This window comes from Peromyscus californicus, unplaced genomic scaffold (assembly GCF_007827085.1).
Source record: "Peromyscus californicus insignis strain IS unplaced genomic scaffold, ASM782708v3 Scaffold_2__1_contigs__length_46816999, whole genome shotgun sequence".
In the NCBI taxonomy this organism is placed as follows: domain Eukaryota; kingdom Metazoa; phylum Chordata; class Mammalia; order Rodentia; family Cricetidae; genus Peromyscus; species Peromyscus californicus.
Window position 1 is genome coordinate 40,230,301 of NW_026294540.1, and position 15,956 is coordinate 40,246,256.

Here is a 15,956-nt window from a genome sequence, read left to right on the forward strand (position 1 = left end):
TCAATTTAATGTGTATGTAAAGCAACAGGCAGGTTGGTCATGAGAAGGAACCTGGGCTACATGGTCAGTTCAGGGCTAGCCTGGGTTATACAGCAAGACTTTGTCATTAAAACAACAATAACAAACAAACAAAAAAAGGCAGGGTGGTGGTGCACGCCTTTAATCCCAGCACTTGGGAGGCAGACACAGGCAGATCTCTGGGAGTTCGAGGTCAGCCTGATCTACAGAGGGAGTTCTAGGACAGCCAGGGCTACACAGAGAAACCCTGTCTTGAAAAATCTCAAAAAAAAAAAAAAGATTATACTTAAAAACTTAAAGTTAGAAAAGGACATAAACCAGATAACATGACCCCCTTCTGAGTTTTGGAAATTACACATACATATGCTGAAAGCGGTACACCAAAATCCAGCAGGACGCATCGGACTTGTGGCCCCGAGAGAGAGAGAGAGAGAGAGAGAGAGAGAGAGAGAGAGAGAGAGAGAGAGAGAGAGAACGAGTCCTCATCAGAAACCTGAGTTCAAGCTCTGAGATATGAGAGACTGAACCCTCGGAATTCCACCTGGCTTCCATCCAAGTCCCTGCTTCAGACTTCCCCACGCTCTGCTGGCCCCTCCCACCAGAGATGACCTCCACAAGGGTATCTTTCCGCTTTGGCTGTTGCAAAGCCCAAGACAAGACCAGAGCCCAGCACCAAAGGAACAAGTTTGTTCCCTGGCCAATGAAAGTAAAGGGGAGCCGGGTAGTGGCGGCGCACACCTTTAGTCCCAGCAGATCTCAGGAGGCAGAGGCAGGAGGATCTTTGTGAGTTTGAGGCCAGCCTGGGCTACAGAGTGAGTGCCAGGACAGGCTCCAAAGCTACACAGAGAAACCCTGTCTTGAAAAACAAAAACAAACAAAAAAAGAAAGTAAAGGGGAAATCCAGCCAGAAAGGCCACTTCCCAGCCCTCTGGAGTAAAGACTCAGAGCTGGAAAGCACAGGAGACTAAGAAGGAGGGTGATGTCACATCCTGGGGTAGGCAGAGGCTGCATGGCACTGGGCATCGCCTATTTTCTATCTGTTTGTCATCTGATACTTGCTGTTGTGAGACTATGACTTTACAAAGATGCTTATTTTAATAATATTTAATAAGTACTTGATAAATTTAAATGATATTCAGTAAATACATTTAAGAAAAATTTAAATTTAATGGTAGTCTGAATACTCTTTTTTTTTTTTTTTTTTTTTGTTCTTTGTTTTTTGAGACAGGGTTTCTCTGTGTAGTTTTGGTGCCTGTCCTGGAACTCGCTCTGTAGACCAGGCTGGCCTCGAACTTACAGAGATCCGCCTGGCTCTGCATCTCCAGTGCTGGGATTAAAAGCATGCACCACCACCACCCAGCGGTAGTATGAATATTCAATTATGGCTGCAAATTTTAGTACTTAGTATTTTAGAGCTTTGAACTCAATTCATACACATTGTCATTTTATTTTTAAATCTAACATAGCTTACTTTGAAACTTCAACACTTTCACTGTATGTTGATCAGCAATCATCTTTTACATTTAAATATTGAATTTTCAGTCCCTCTAAACATTTAAAACCGTCACTAAATTTTCCCAGACATATGTCTTAGTCACTGTTCTATTGCTATGAAGAGACACCATGACCAAGGCAACTCTTATAGAAGGAAGCATTAAATTGGGGACTTGCCTACAGTTTCAGAGGCTTAAGCCATAATCATCATGGTGGGGAGCATGGATGCAAGCATGGTGTGGGATCAGCAGCTGAGAGCTACATCCTGATCCACAGGTCAAGAGAAAAAGAGGAAGAGACGGGGAGAGGGGAGGGGAGGAAAGGGGAAGGGGAGGGGAGGGGAGAGGGAGAGGAGGGGGAGGACAGGGGAAGGGAGGAGAGGGGAAGGGAGGAGAGGGGAAGGGAGGGGAAGGGAGGAGAGGAGAACAGGAGGGGAGGGGAGAGGAGAAGGGGAGAGGAGGGGAAGGTGAGACAGGAAAGAGGAGGGGAGGGGAGGGGAGGGAAGGGGGAAGGGAGGAGAGAGGGAAGAGAGGGAAGGGGGAGGGGAGGGAGAGGGAAGGGAGGGAAGGAGGAGGGGAGGGGAGGGGGAGGGAGAGAAACTGGGCCTAGTAGGGTAGCATAGGCCTCAAAGTCGCCCATGCTACCCATTGGTAGCACCCCCAATGACATACTTCCTCCAACAAGGCCACACCTCCTTATCCGTCTTCAAATAATGCCACTCTCTGATGACTAAGCATTGAAATATGTGAACTTATGGGAGTCATTCTTATTCAAGTCACCACAGTACAAGTCATGCATTAAACTGATTGATTGATTGGTTTTCGAGACAGGGTTTCTCTGTGTAACAGTCCTGGCTGTCCTGGAACTCTCTCTGTAGACCAGGCTGGCCTTGAACTTTCAGAGATCCACCTGCCTCTGCCTCCTGAGTGCTGGGACTAAAGGCGTGTGCCACCACTCCTGGCTCTTTAGATTTATTTATTTTTTTATTTTTTTATTTTTTTTGGTTTTTCGAGACAGGGTTTCTTTGTGTAGCTTTGCGCCTTTCCTGGAACTCGTTTTGGAGACCAGGCTGGCCCCGAACTCACAGAGATCCACCTGGCTCTGCCTCCCGAGTGCTGGGATTAAAGGCATGCACCACCACCACCCAGCTAAAACAGCTTTTTTTTTAAAAAAATTATTTATTATGTACACAGAAGAGGGCGCCAGATCTCATTACAGATGGTTGTGAGCCACCATGTGGGTGCTGGGAATTGAACTCAGGACCTCTGGAAGAATAGTCAGTGTTCTTAACCTCTGAGCCATCTCTCCAGCCCTAGATTAATTTTTTTACTGCTTCAAACACTTAATAAAAGTTCATCAAAGTTCTTCAACGTTTAAGTAGTATTTACGTGACTAAGACGGGCAGGGTGGGTCGGAGACCGCAAAGTCAGTAAAGTGCTTGCCACGTAAGCAGGAGGATCCCGAACCCAGAGCCTCCTAACCTAATGAGCTACCCGCTAGCTCCCATTTGTGTTTGTTTGTTTTTTTGTTTGTTTGTTTGTTTTTTGAATCAGGATCTACCCTCAGAGGCCAGAAGAAGGCACTGGTTCTCATGGAAGTGGAGTCACAGGCAGTTGTGGGAACTGAACCTGGATACTCCCTAAGGAGCAGTGAGGGCTCTTAACAGAGCCGTCTCTCCAGCCCCATAAGAAGAAAATGTTAAATTCAGTCCCCAGAACCAATGTGAAAAAGGCCAGGGCCGGTGTTGAATACTTGTAATCCCGGCACTGAGGAGGCTGAAACCAACAACTCCCCAGGGGCCTCATGGCCTGGCAGTCCGGCCTTTTGGGTGAGATCCAGGCCGGGGAGAGACCTTAACTCAAAAACCAAGATGAGATGTAGATGTATCCAACCTTCCCATCAAACAATAAACACAGAACCAATGCAAAGAAGAAAGCCAAGAGGTCAGAGCCAAGAGCCAAAACCTTACCCTTCCTCCTGCAGTGGTCCTACCTCTCCGAACCAGAGCTACCCCTGTGTTAAAGTCTTTATATATAGTTCCTGTCCTGCCTTCTCATTGGTTGTAAACCCAACCACATGACCGCCTCCTCACAGCCTGTCTGTATAGGCCTCCAGGTTTTCCATGATTGGTATTAAGATTAAAGGCATGTGTATCCAATAATGGCTGTATCCCTGAACACACAGAGACTTACCCAGCTCTGCCTACTAAGTGCTGGAATTACAAGCATACGCTACCACTGCCCTGCTTTCCTATGGCTTGCTAATAGCTCTGACCCCCGGGCAACTTTATTTATTAACATACAAATAACATTTTAATACAAATAAAATATCACCATATTTCCCCTTTTCTATTTTAATAAAAAGGAAAAAAAAGAAAAAGCTTATAACTAATATAAGAAAAACTATATACAAAAGGATAATAACTATATACAATATATACAAGTAATAAATACCTAAACAATGTCTAGTCCATTTGTATTTGACAAATTCAGAGAAAATAATTTCATTATCTATCCTATTTTGGTAAGTTCAAAACGTATCCTAATTAATCTTCAACTATAACTAACTAACCTAGAATCTCCTCTTTGTACCTTTTCTAAAGCAATTTGTAATCCCCAGCAAGGCAAAATTTTCTTTACTTTTTCAAACATTCTTTCTAAAGTATCTGCATTTGAATCAGCTAATAAAATGTCATCCATATAATGATAAATTATAGATTTAGGAAATTTTTTACGTACCACTTCTAATGGCTGTTTTACAAAATATTGGCACAAAGTTGGGCTATTCAACATTCCCTGTGGGAGAACCCTCCATTGAAATCTTTTAACCGGTTGAGAATTATTATAAGTAGGCACTGTGAAAGCAAATCTTTCTCTGTCTTTTTCTTGTAAGGGTATTGAAAAGAAACAGTCTTTTAAATCAATAACTATGAGAGGCCAGCCTTTTGGTAACAGAGTAGGTAAAGGAATTCCAGATTGTAAAGAGCCCATTGGCTGAATTACTTTGTTAATTGCTCTAAGGTCTGTTACCATTCTCCATTTACCAGATTTTTTTTTTATAACAAATACAGGAGAATTCCAAGGGCTGGTTGATTCTTCAATATGATGAGCATTTAACTGTTCTTCCACCAGCTCTTGTAAAGCCTGGAGTTTCTCTGTTGTTAAAGGCCATTGCTGAACCCATACAGGCTTGTCTGTTGACCATTTTAAAGGTAGAGCTGTTAATGTTTTTGGAAGATTATCAGTTGTTGTGCCCTGTTCTTGTATGACATGGATGGCTGGTGAGCACTCATTAGAATAATATCTTTTAATATTTCTCTCAGAAACATGTACTAATTTATGATTTGTTTCTGAGATTGGAGGGATATTAATCTGAGTATTCCACTGTTGTAACAAGTCTCGACCCCACAGGTTCATAGCTATGTTAGCCATATATGGTTTTAATTTTCCTTTCTGTCCTTCTGGACCTATACATTCAAGCCATCTTACACTTTGTTTCACTCTAGATAATGTCCCAATTCCTAAGAGTTGAATGTTTACCTCCTGAAGAGGCCAAGTTGGATGCCAAAATTCTGGTGCAATTATGGTAATGTCAGCACCTGTGTCTACCAGACCAGACAACAAAACACCATTTATTTTTATTGTTAGTTTTGGTCTTTGTTCATTAATAGAAGTTTGCCAAAAAATTTTCTTTATGTTTTTTCCTGTATTTCCTATTTTCTCTGTTTCATCATCTCGACTAACATGATTTATTCCAATAGACATTTGGTTATTTAGTTGCTTTGAGTAGGGGTTTCCTCTACAACTGCAGGAAAGGTTTGAACTGGATTTACTGTGGGGGCCTGCCTGAGGCCCCTCTGGGAGTTTCCCGAAGGTCGAGGCAGAGGGTTACCCTGTCTGTCCCTTGTTGATCTACATTCGTTAGTCCAGTGTTTTCCCTTACCACACCTTCTGCATACTCCAGAAGGAAGGGGCATTCTGTTGCCAGTGTTCCTTGAATAAACATTATTTCTAGGAATGACCTGTTTACAATCCCTTTTCAAATGTCCTTGCTTTCCACATCCAAAACATCTAACATTGCTCAAACCTTTTGAAATTGCTTTTCCTACCCACATATCATCATGGTCATAAGCCTCTACATTAACTGTATCTCTAATCCAATCTTCCAAAGGTGCAGATCTTGCCTTTAACGGCCTAATTATTCTTTTGCACGCTGCATTTGCATTCTCAAAGGCCAAAGATTCAATTATTATCTGACTAGCCTCTGAATTCGGGACCATTTTTTGTACTGCTGAAGTCAATCTTTGTAAGAAGTCTGTGAAAGATTCTTTGGGGCCCTGTATAACCTTTGTAAATGACTCAGTTTTTTTTCCTGGTTCTTCAACTCTGTCCCATGCATTCAAAGCTGCCGTTTTACATAGAAGTAGGGTTTGGACATCATATGAACATTGTGTTTGTACTGAAGCATATTGGCCTTCGCCAATAAGCTGATCCTGGCAGACTTGTATTCCGCTATCCCTCCATTGTCTTTCTATATTTTTAGCCTCATTACTGAACCACATTTTCCACTGGAGATTTTGTCCGGGTTCAAGAACAGCCTGTGCCAATTCCCGCCAGTCCTTTGGTATAATCCTATTACAAGTTGACCAGGTGTTTAACATTTGCTTTACATATGGGGAGTGCATGCCATAAGATGCTATTGCCTCCTTAAATCTTCGTAAGTCTAACATTTCAACTGGAACCCAAGTATTTTGTTCATTCTCTTCATCAGGTAGCTGCTGTACGGCTACTGGATAAATTAAGGGTGATTGTGTGAAAACTGGCTTTCTTTCTGTAACCTTACGATCCAATTTTGAAACAACTTCACTATTTATTTCTTCTGTCTGAATTTGAATTTCTCTATAATTCATTTTTACCGGTTTAACAAGTTTTTCTAAGACTGTTATCCTGGCACTTAAGTTGACGATCTTTTTAAATAGTAAAATGAGGATAAGAAAAGTAATAAACTGAATAATTCGATCAATATTAATCTTTTCATATAGTTGTTCCATTGTCAGAGTGCCTAAAATTTCAAACAAAGCCCAATTTTCTTCCAATGTACACATAAAGCCCATTTTTTTTTTAATGTAGAAAAAAATTCTCTTTTAAATAGATATGTTAATTGACTTACCAAGTCTGGGTAGAACAGTAGAATCCCAGGGAATTTCACAGCCACCTGGTGTTCGAGGTGTGAATCCAGCGAGAGAGAGAGAGAGAGAGAGAGAGAGAGAGAGAGAGAGAGAGAGAGTGTAGCCGCTTGAGCCGAGTCAAGCCTTGGCTTTACAGGCAGGGGCCCTGTTCAGCAGGGCAGGTTTGAGTTGTTTGTAGCAGTTCCAGCTGCGGGTCAGTCAGGCCTGGGCCCAAGCTAGGCAGCCGGGCCGCCCAGGCTGGAAACCGGATCTGCTGCCAAGCCAAGCCAATCGGTTTTTAATGAATTCTTGTCACGTTGGGCGCCAAATGTAGATGTATCCAACCTTCCCATCAAACAATAAACACAGAACCAATGCAAAGAAGAAAGCCAAGAGGTCAGAGCCAAGAGCCAAAACCTTACCCTTCCTCCTGCAGTGGTCCTACCTCTCCGAACCAGAGCTACCCCTGTGTTAAAGTCTTTATATATAGTTCCTGTCCTGCCTTCTCATTGGTTGTAAACCCAACCACATGACCGCCTCCTCACAGCCTGTCTGTATAGGCCTCCAGGTTTTCCATGATTGGTATTAAGATTAAAGGCATGTGTATCCAATAATGGCTGTATCCCTGAACACACAGAGACTTACCCAGCTCTGCCTACTAAGTGCTGGAATTACAAGCATACGCTACCACTGCCCTGCTTTCCTATGGCTTGCTAATAGCTCTGACCCCCGGGCAACTTTATTTATTAACATACAAATAACATTTTAATACAAATAAAATATCACCATAATGAGAGCTCGGGAGGTCGCCCAGTGGTTAAGAGTGCTTGATGAACAATCCTCAAGACCTGAGGTCAAGTTTTCAGCACCCACATAAAAGTCAGGCATGGTGGTGGTGTGCAAGAGTGTGTCAAACCTCAGTACTGTACGGTAGGGAGACGGGAGGATTGCTGGGGCTTGCTGGCCACCATCTTAGCTCTGGGCTCAGTGACTGACCTTCTCAAGGGAGTAGGGGAGACTGTTAGAGCAGGACACCTGACCATGTCCTCTGACTTTCAAGCACAGGCATGGGAATATGCACCCACACATCTACACTCGCTCTATGTATGTGCACCACACACAAACACCAAATAAATGTTTTTTAAAAGAAAGTAAAAAGATGCTAGGGTGTTGGTGGCACAGGCCTTTGATCCCAGCACTCAGGAGGCAGAGGCAGGCGGGTCTCTGAGTTCAAGGCCAGCCTGGTCTACAGAGTGAGTTCCAGGACAGCCCCCAGGGATAAACAGAGAAACCCTGTCTCAAAAAAAAAAAAAAAATAAGAAAAGTGAAAAGACAACCCACAGAATAGGAGAAAACATTTGGGTCTGGGGATTTAACTCAACTGATAAAGTTGGGTTTGAGTCCAGAACTACATCAACCAGGGGTAGTGGTACCTGCCTGTCATCTTGGCACTTAGGAGGCAGAGGCAAGGGGATCAGAAATTCAAGGTCATCCTCAGTTACACAGCAAGTTGGAGGCCAGGTTGGGTTACATTTGATCATGTTTCAATAAATAAATAAATGATAGACAGACAGACAGATAGGTAGATAGAGTGCTGGCTGGTTTTAAGTCAACTTAGCATAAGCTAGAGTCATCAGAGAGGAGGGAGCCTTGATTGAGAAAATGTCTCCATAAGAGCCTTAAGGCACTTTAATTAGTGAATGATGCAGGAGGGCTCAGATCGTTGTGGGTGGTGTCATCCCTGGGCTAGTGGTTTTGGGTTCTATAAGAAAGCAGGCTGAGCAAGCCATGAGGAGCAAGCCGGTAAGCAGCACCCCTCCATGGCCTCTGCATCAGCTCCTGCCTCCAGGTTCCTGCCCTCACTGCTTTTGATGATGAACTGTTGTTGGGGAATATTAATTTAAGGTGTGTTACTTTTGTTTATGTTGCATTTGTTTAACTCTGTGAAGCTGTGTTACTGTGCCTGTCTAAAACACCTGATGGTCTTATAACTGAACAGCCAATAGCAAGGCAGGAGAAAGGATAGGTGGGGCTGGCAGGCAGAGAGAATATATAGAATGAGAGATCTGGGAGAAAAAAAAATGTGGCCAGAGGAGGAGGAGGACTCCAGGAGCCAGCCACCCAGCTACACAGAAAACCACAGAGTAAGAGTAAGATTTGCCAGATGGTGGTGGCACACACCTTTAATCCCAGCATTCCAGAGGCAGAGGCAGGCGGATCTCTGTGAGTTCAAAGCCAGCCTGGTCTACAAAGCGAGTTCCAGGACAGGCTCCAAAGCTACACAGAGAAACTCTGTCTTGAAAAAACAAAAAAAACAAAACAAAACAAAACAAAAAGAGTAAGATTTACAGAAGTAAGAAAAGGAAAAGCCCAGAGACAAAAGGTAGACAGGATAATTTAAGTTAGGAAAAGCTGGCAAGAAACAAGCCAGTTAAGGCCGGGCATTCATAAGTAATAATAAGCCTTCGTGTGTGATTCATTTGGGAACTGGGTGGTGGGCCCCCAAAAGAGAAAAAAAACCAAAAACCAACAAACTTATATGAAACTGTGAGTGGAATAAATCTTTCCTCCCCAGTTGCTTTTGGTCATGTTTCATCATAGCAATAGTAACCGTAACTAAGACAGGTGTGTGTGTGTGTGTGTGTGTGTGTGTGTGTGTGTGTGTGTGTGTGAGAGAGAGAGAGAGAGAGAGAGAGAGAGAGAGAGAGAATTACCAAACCCATATTTCCTGTAATTCCAGCTCCTAGGGGATGTTACTCCCTCTTCTGGCCTCTGCTGGTACTCTCACACATGTATACACACAGTGACAGAGAGAGAGAGAGAGAGAGAGAGAGAGAGAGAATAAGACAGACAGGCAGACACAGGCATGAGCCACCACCGCCTGGCATAAATATATTTTTTAACAAACAAACAAAACTCCCAAGAACAACAGCAGAAAGGTGGATAGCACCTGAAGAATGACACTTGGAATTGACCTCTGGCCTCGACACATTTGCTCACACACATGCGTTCCTGCACTCACGTGAACACACACAGCTCCCTGAAAAAGAACACGTCACAGATTTTCACACTGTGATTGGACAGGGGTAGTGCTAATCCTCCTGTGTTGTTAGGATTTTAGTATACGTGCTACTGAAGCAAGCGCCAAGCTATAGGTATTTTTTAAAGGTTTATTTTAGTGTGTGTGTGTGTGTGTGTGTGTGTGTGTGTGTGTGTAGGTATGTGCACATATGAGTGCCAGTGTCTGATGAGACCAGAAGAGGGCACTGGATCCCATGGAGACGGAATTACAGGTAGTTACGGAAACCAACCTCAAGTCTTTCCAAGCAGTGTTCCCTCTTAACCTCTACGGTCTCTATGCTAACTTTTTTTTTTTTTAGTTAAAATCTGGTGCATAATATAATTTTTATGGCCACACCACTGCCTATAAACTGTATCTTTTTATGCAGCTTTTCATTTCCTGATGTGGAATGTTGCTTCCCCCCATCTGGCTGCTTGATCCCTCAGCACCTCTCTGCCCCAGTTCCCACAGTGATGCTGTTTAGCACACCCATCACACCCTCTGCCCCCAAAGAGCACAGACACCCTTGCTGCAGACAGCTCCTGCCTCACAAGTGCCCATCCACCTCCACCATTACGTCTGCTCTGAAATGCCCCGTTGCCTGTATCTTAATTCAGGTTTAATTAGATCTGTGTGATCAGTCTGGAAGGTGAGCTTTGGAAGATGTTTACAGGAAGGAGAGGGAAGAATGTGATCGGACAGAGGGAAATCTGAAGGACCTACTATCAGTCAGGGCGACTGATGGTCCCACGGGGAACTCACTGGATGAGTCAGGCTCACAGTTGGAGAAGAAGGAAGTTAAATGAAGCCAGGGGGATTGATTTCACATGGTGCTTTGATTCGAACGGGGAATTGGGTGAAACTAAGGCGGCACACATTTCATGCCATGGAAAGAAGGAAGAATATCTAGACTTTGTCCATAACACGGCAAAGATTTCACAGTTGACCAGCAACCCGCTCACCTCTGAACAAAACCAGGTGGGAGCAAGCTTCAGGGCGTTTTACTGCCATGGTCAGGATTTCCGAGAAGATTTTACCCCTTTTGTTTCCCTTCCTCCCTGACCCTAAAAACTGCAGCATCTCAGCAAACGGTAACGAAACGGCTTCAGTCATTTGGAAATTATATATGTGCATATAAACATTTATGACAATATATTTAATATCTTATATATTAATCTATAATACAATAATATAATGTCTACGACACTGGATCACATCTCTGAATTTATGGTTAACACCAAAAAAAAAAATTCTGTTCACTGAAGACTTTTCATGCTTGAATCAATGCCAATGAATTCAAGTGACCACAAACCCACTTCAGCTAAAGTTAAAATTGCTCACAGTCATTCTCCACCTGCTAGTCTGTGCTGTGGGATGTTCTGTATGGCAAATGTGTTGCTGATTAGTCAATAAATAAAACACTGATTGGCCATTGGCTAGGCAGGAAGTGTAGGCGGGACAAGGAGGAGAATAAAGCTGGGAAGTGGAAGGCTGAGTCAGAGACACTGCCAGCCACCACGATGACAAACAGCATGTGAAGATGCCAGTAAGCCACGAGCCACGTGGCAAGGTATAGATTAATGGAAATGGATTAATTTAAGCTGTAAAAACAGTTAGCAAGAAGCCTGCCACGGCCATACAGTTTATAACCAATAGAAGTCTCTGTGTTTACTTGGTTGGGTCTGAATGGCTGTGGGACTGGCAGGTGAGAGAGATTTGTCCTGACTATGGGCCAGGCAGGAAAACTCAAGCTGACAAAAAAAAAAAAAAATTCTGTTCACTGAAGACTTTTTATGCTTGAATCAATGCCAATGAATTCAAGTGACCACAAACCCACTTCAGCTAAAGTTAAAATTGCTCACAGTCATTCTCCACCTGCTAGTCTGCATGTCCTTGTGTATCACTGTCCTTAGAACACAGGCTGGACCTAAAGATTCACTCCTAACACAGGACATGGCAAAGCAGTGGGGTGTCATTTCCAATGTCAGGTCACAAAAAGACACACCCTCTCCCCTACCCCTCTCTCATACAGCTGGTAAACTTCTCCGTGGAGAGGTCTAGACTTGAACAGGCACACATTTGTGCTTAGACAGTGATCCTGCAGGTCAAGGTTAAGATGGCTACAGTCTTAGTTTTGAAGGTAGTCTGCGGGAGAGTCTGAGTGGAGGGTCTTTCTGACGCATAGAAACCAGGAAATTAAAAAAAAAAAAAAAAAGGCTGTTTCAAGCTACTAAGGTTTGGGGTAACATGCTAAGCAGCCATCGGTAACTCATAGCTCCTTTTCTTAGTCCACATGCTGATGAAGAAAGGCACAGAACCATAGTCAAACCACTGTAGTCTATGAAGGGAGGAAGCAGGGGATGGTGGCCCATGCCTGTAATTCCAGCATTCCAGAGGCAGGAGGGTTGCTGGAAATTCAAGGTCAGCCTGGGCTATGTCTCAAAAAAGCTGAAACAAAACAAAAAGAGAAACGCTCTGAATGTGTTGAAAGAATAGCAATGCTAATTTACTAGCACACATTATAAACGAACAAATATACTTCCATCCTTAATGTCGCAGTTTGGATCGCGTGGTATAAAGGCCTGGTTCCCAGGTAATAGTGCTATTGGGAGGTGGCAGGGCCTGGTAGAAGAAAGAAAGTCACTGGGCGTGTACCCTTGAAGGAGATCTTAAAAGCTAGTTCCTTTGTTTCTTCTCTGCTTCCTGGCTGCCCTGGTAAATGGAGTGCCTCCATCCTGACGCCTCACCGTGACGTACTAAGTAACCGGAGTGAAACTCTGAAAACCAGGAGCCAGATGAAGCTTTCTGCTTCTCCGTGATTTATAACTGCTTTTATTTTTGTTTTTTAATTTTTATTTTTATTTATTTATTTGTTGTTTGTTTGTTTTTGGTTTTTTCGAGACAGGGTTTCTCTGTGTAGTTTTGATGCCTGTCCTGGATCTCACTCTGTAGACCAGGCTGGTCTTGAACTCACTATTTTTGTTTTTTTAAACAGAAAGTTAACAGTGCAAAATTTCTTTCGTGTTGACCTACTCTGCATAGGATAGATGCTTTTGTACCGGTCAGTCATACTTTCCTTCTTGGGTCCAATGGCACATATCTGTGGTGATGGCTTTTGGACTTGAACCCCAGTGTCCTGAGTTTAGTTTTCTCCAGCCCCATTTTTCTCACTGAAATTCAAAATGCCTTCCTGCATCATATTCGCTGGCCGAGCCAGCAACTGATCCACAGATCCACAAGGTACCGGTGTGGCTGTGGACCCAGCAGCAGCAGGGTGTGTTGCTGGTTGGAGTCCCTATAGCCCTGAGGATTGGTTAGAGCCTAAGGGTTTGCTGTCTTCACGGCAGAGGCGGGGGAGAACAGGCTCCTGTCCTTCCCTGGCTAGCAGCTCGGTCTGGAGTCTTCTGGGAGCATCATCGTCACCTAGGTGACCGTAGAGTCCAAGTTTTGGCCAGTGTGCTGACTGTATCAGGCAACCATACATCGATTTTTTTTTTTTTTTTGGTATATTTGTCACAGCAATGGAAAATGAACTAACATAATATTTACAACACAGGCTGGAAGGTAGTATAGAAGAAAGAGAGGAGGATGTTTTAGTGATGTGTTTATACTTTTTGGATTCTTTAACCAGCTCTTCTGTTTTGTTGTTGTTGTTGTTTTTTGTTTTTCAAGACAGAGTTTCTCTGTGTAGTTTTGGAACCTGTCCTGGGTCTTGCTCTGTAGACAAGGCTGGCCTCGAACTCATAGAGATCCACCTGATTCTGCCTCCCAAGTGTTGGGATTAAACTTCCGAGTGCTAGGATTAAAGGTGTGTGCCACCACCACCTGGCAAAACATTCCTTCCTTCCTTCCTTCCTTCCTTCCTTCCTTCCTTCCTTCCTTCCTTTCTTTCTTTCTTTATTTATTTATTTATTTCTCCCCTCCCCTTTCTTTCTTCCTTCCTTCCTTTCTTTCTTTCTTTCTTTCTTTCTTTCTTTCTTTCTTTCTTTCTTTCTTTCTTTCTTTCTTCCTTTCCTTTCGTTTTTGAGACAAATTTTCTCTGTGTAACAGCTCTAGCTGTCCTGGAACTCACTCTGTAGAGAAGGCTGGCCTCAAACTCACAGAGATCCACCTGCCTTTGCCAGTTTTTATTAATATTTGTATTCTTTTTAGACAGAGTCTCAATCTGTAGCCAGGTTGGCTGGAACTCACTATGTTCCTAGGCTGGCCACAAACTCATGGTAATCCTGCTGAGGTTATGGGCATGATTTTCTCCCCTAAGAGACTGACCTGAGGGCTTTGGTGTACATACTCTACCACTGAACTATGCCTCCAACCCCATTAAACAAGTCGTTATTTATCATCATCATCACCATCATCATTTAAATGGGATTTTGCTATATGTAGCCCAAGCTGGCCTCAAACTCAAGGCAATTCTCCTGTCTCAGTCACCTGAGGGCTTGAACAGACAGCACAGCTAGGTCTTTAAGATTCAGTATCTGTGTTACATTTCACACACAATTTGGACCAAATTGGACAATTAATACTACATTTCAAGTGCTAGACAGCCATACATGGCAATTGTAACCATATGAGACAGTGTTGTGCCCAGATCGTGACCCCCAGAGAGACCACCAAAGACGACCATGCCGGAATGTAAAAGCAAGGTTTAATTCTGGGATATCCAAAAGCAGTACAAGCCTAGGCAGGGACTTCGTCCAATACATCCAACGCAGTGGAGGCTGGAGGAAGTGCCCACCTGTCTGCAAGCTCAGTTTTTAAAGGGAAAAATCACAAGGTTACATCGTTTAGGGGTGCTAGTACAGGTACAATTCTGATTGGCTCGCTTCTAGGGGCTTTCTAGAAATCATGGCTTAATCTTACTTCTAAGGGAGTGGTTGCCTGCCACCATTTCTCATTGGCTGCCCTCAGGTGGGGGCATTTTTATGGTCAGTTACCTTGGAAACCAGGGAGAGGACATTCCATAGTCCGGCAGGCATTACCTCATGACTACCTTGTGACTCTGTACTTTTACACTTCTGGGTTTCTGGAATCTGAACTGACTGTTTTCAGTAACTAATGGCCTATTCCCAAAAGGAGAAATCTTAAGCTTTAATTTTAGGGTGAAAGCATTTTGGTCTTATTTCTAAGATGGCTCATTTTGGTCTCACAACAGTACTGTCTCAGATTTTCTGTGTGCCATCCAGAAAATATTATCTATACATATTACAAATAACAGTTATATTATCTGTAAATACAGTTTTGTGTTTTTCAAAATTCGTGTTTCTTTATTATCAGTTCAAATTCTTCTATTAAAAAAAAAAAGCCAGGCAGTGGTGGCACATGCCTTTAATCCCAGCACTCGAGAGGCAGAGCCAGGCGGATCTCTATGAGTTCGAGGCCAGCCTGGTCTACAGAGGGAGTCCCAGGACAGGCTCCAAAGCTACACAGAAACCCTGTCTCGAAAAAAACAAAAACAAAAAACAAACAAACAAACAAACAAAAAAAACAGCCGAGTGGTAGTGGCATATGCTTTTAATCCCAGCACTTGGGAGGCAGAAGCAAGCAGATATCAGTGAGTTCAAAGCCAGCCTGGTCTACACAGTGAGTTCCAAGACAGTCAGGACTGTTACACAGAGAAACTCTGTCTTGAAAAACCATCCCCCACCCACAAAAAAAAACAAGGAATGGCTCAGAGGTTAAGGGCACTGACTGCTCTTCCAGAGGTCCTGAGTTCAATTCCCAACAACCACATGGTGGCTCACAACCTTCTGTAGTGAGATCTGGTGCCCTCTTCTGGCCTGCAGGCAAACATGCAGGCAGAACACTGTATATATAATAATAAATAAATCTTTAAAATAAACTAACTAGCAAATAACGATAATAGTAAGCATCCATGTCTAACTAATCTCCAATACTTGCTTAGGAGGGATTTCTTTCTTTCTTTTTTTTAACTTTTATTCTATAATATTGTCACTTTTTTTTTTAAGATTTATTTATTATGTATACAGTGTTCTGCCTGCATGTATGCCTGCAGGCCAGAAGAGGGCACCAGATCTCATTATAGGAGGTTGTGAGCCATCATGTGGTTGCTGGGAATTGAACTCAGGACCTCTTGAAGGACAGTCACTGCTCTTAACCTCTGAGCCATCTCTCCAGCCCCTGCCACTTTTTTTTTTGTATTGTTATTGATGTTGTGGATTGTCCTAGTTAGAGAAAACATGCTGTGGGATGGTC

The 15,956-nt window shown here is 43.2% G+C and overlaps 1 protein-coding gene across 2 annotated transcripts in view; it reads right to left on the reverse strand.

The window, feature by feature from the left end:
* Window positions 1–15,956, reverse strand: part of Flt3 (fms related receptor tyrosine kinase 3) — a 128,455-nt gene that overhangs the window by 88,216 nt on the left and 24,283 nt on the right. The gene's annotated exons all lie outside the window — the stretch shown is intronic.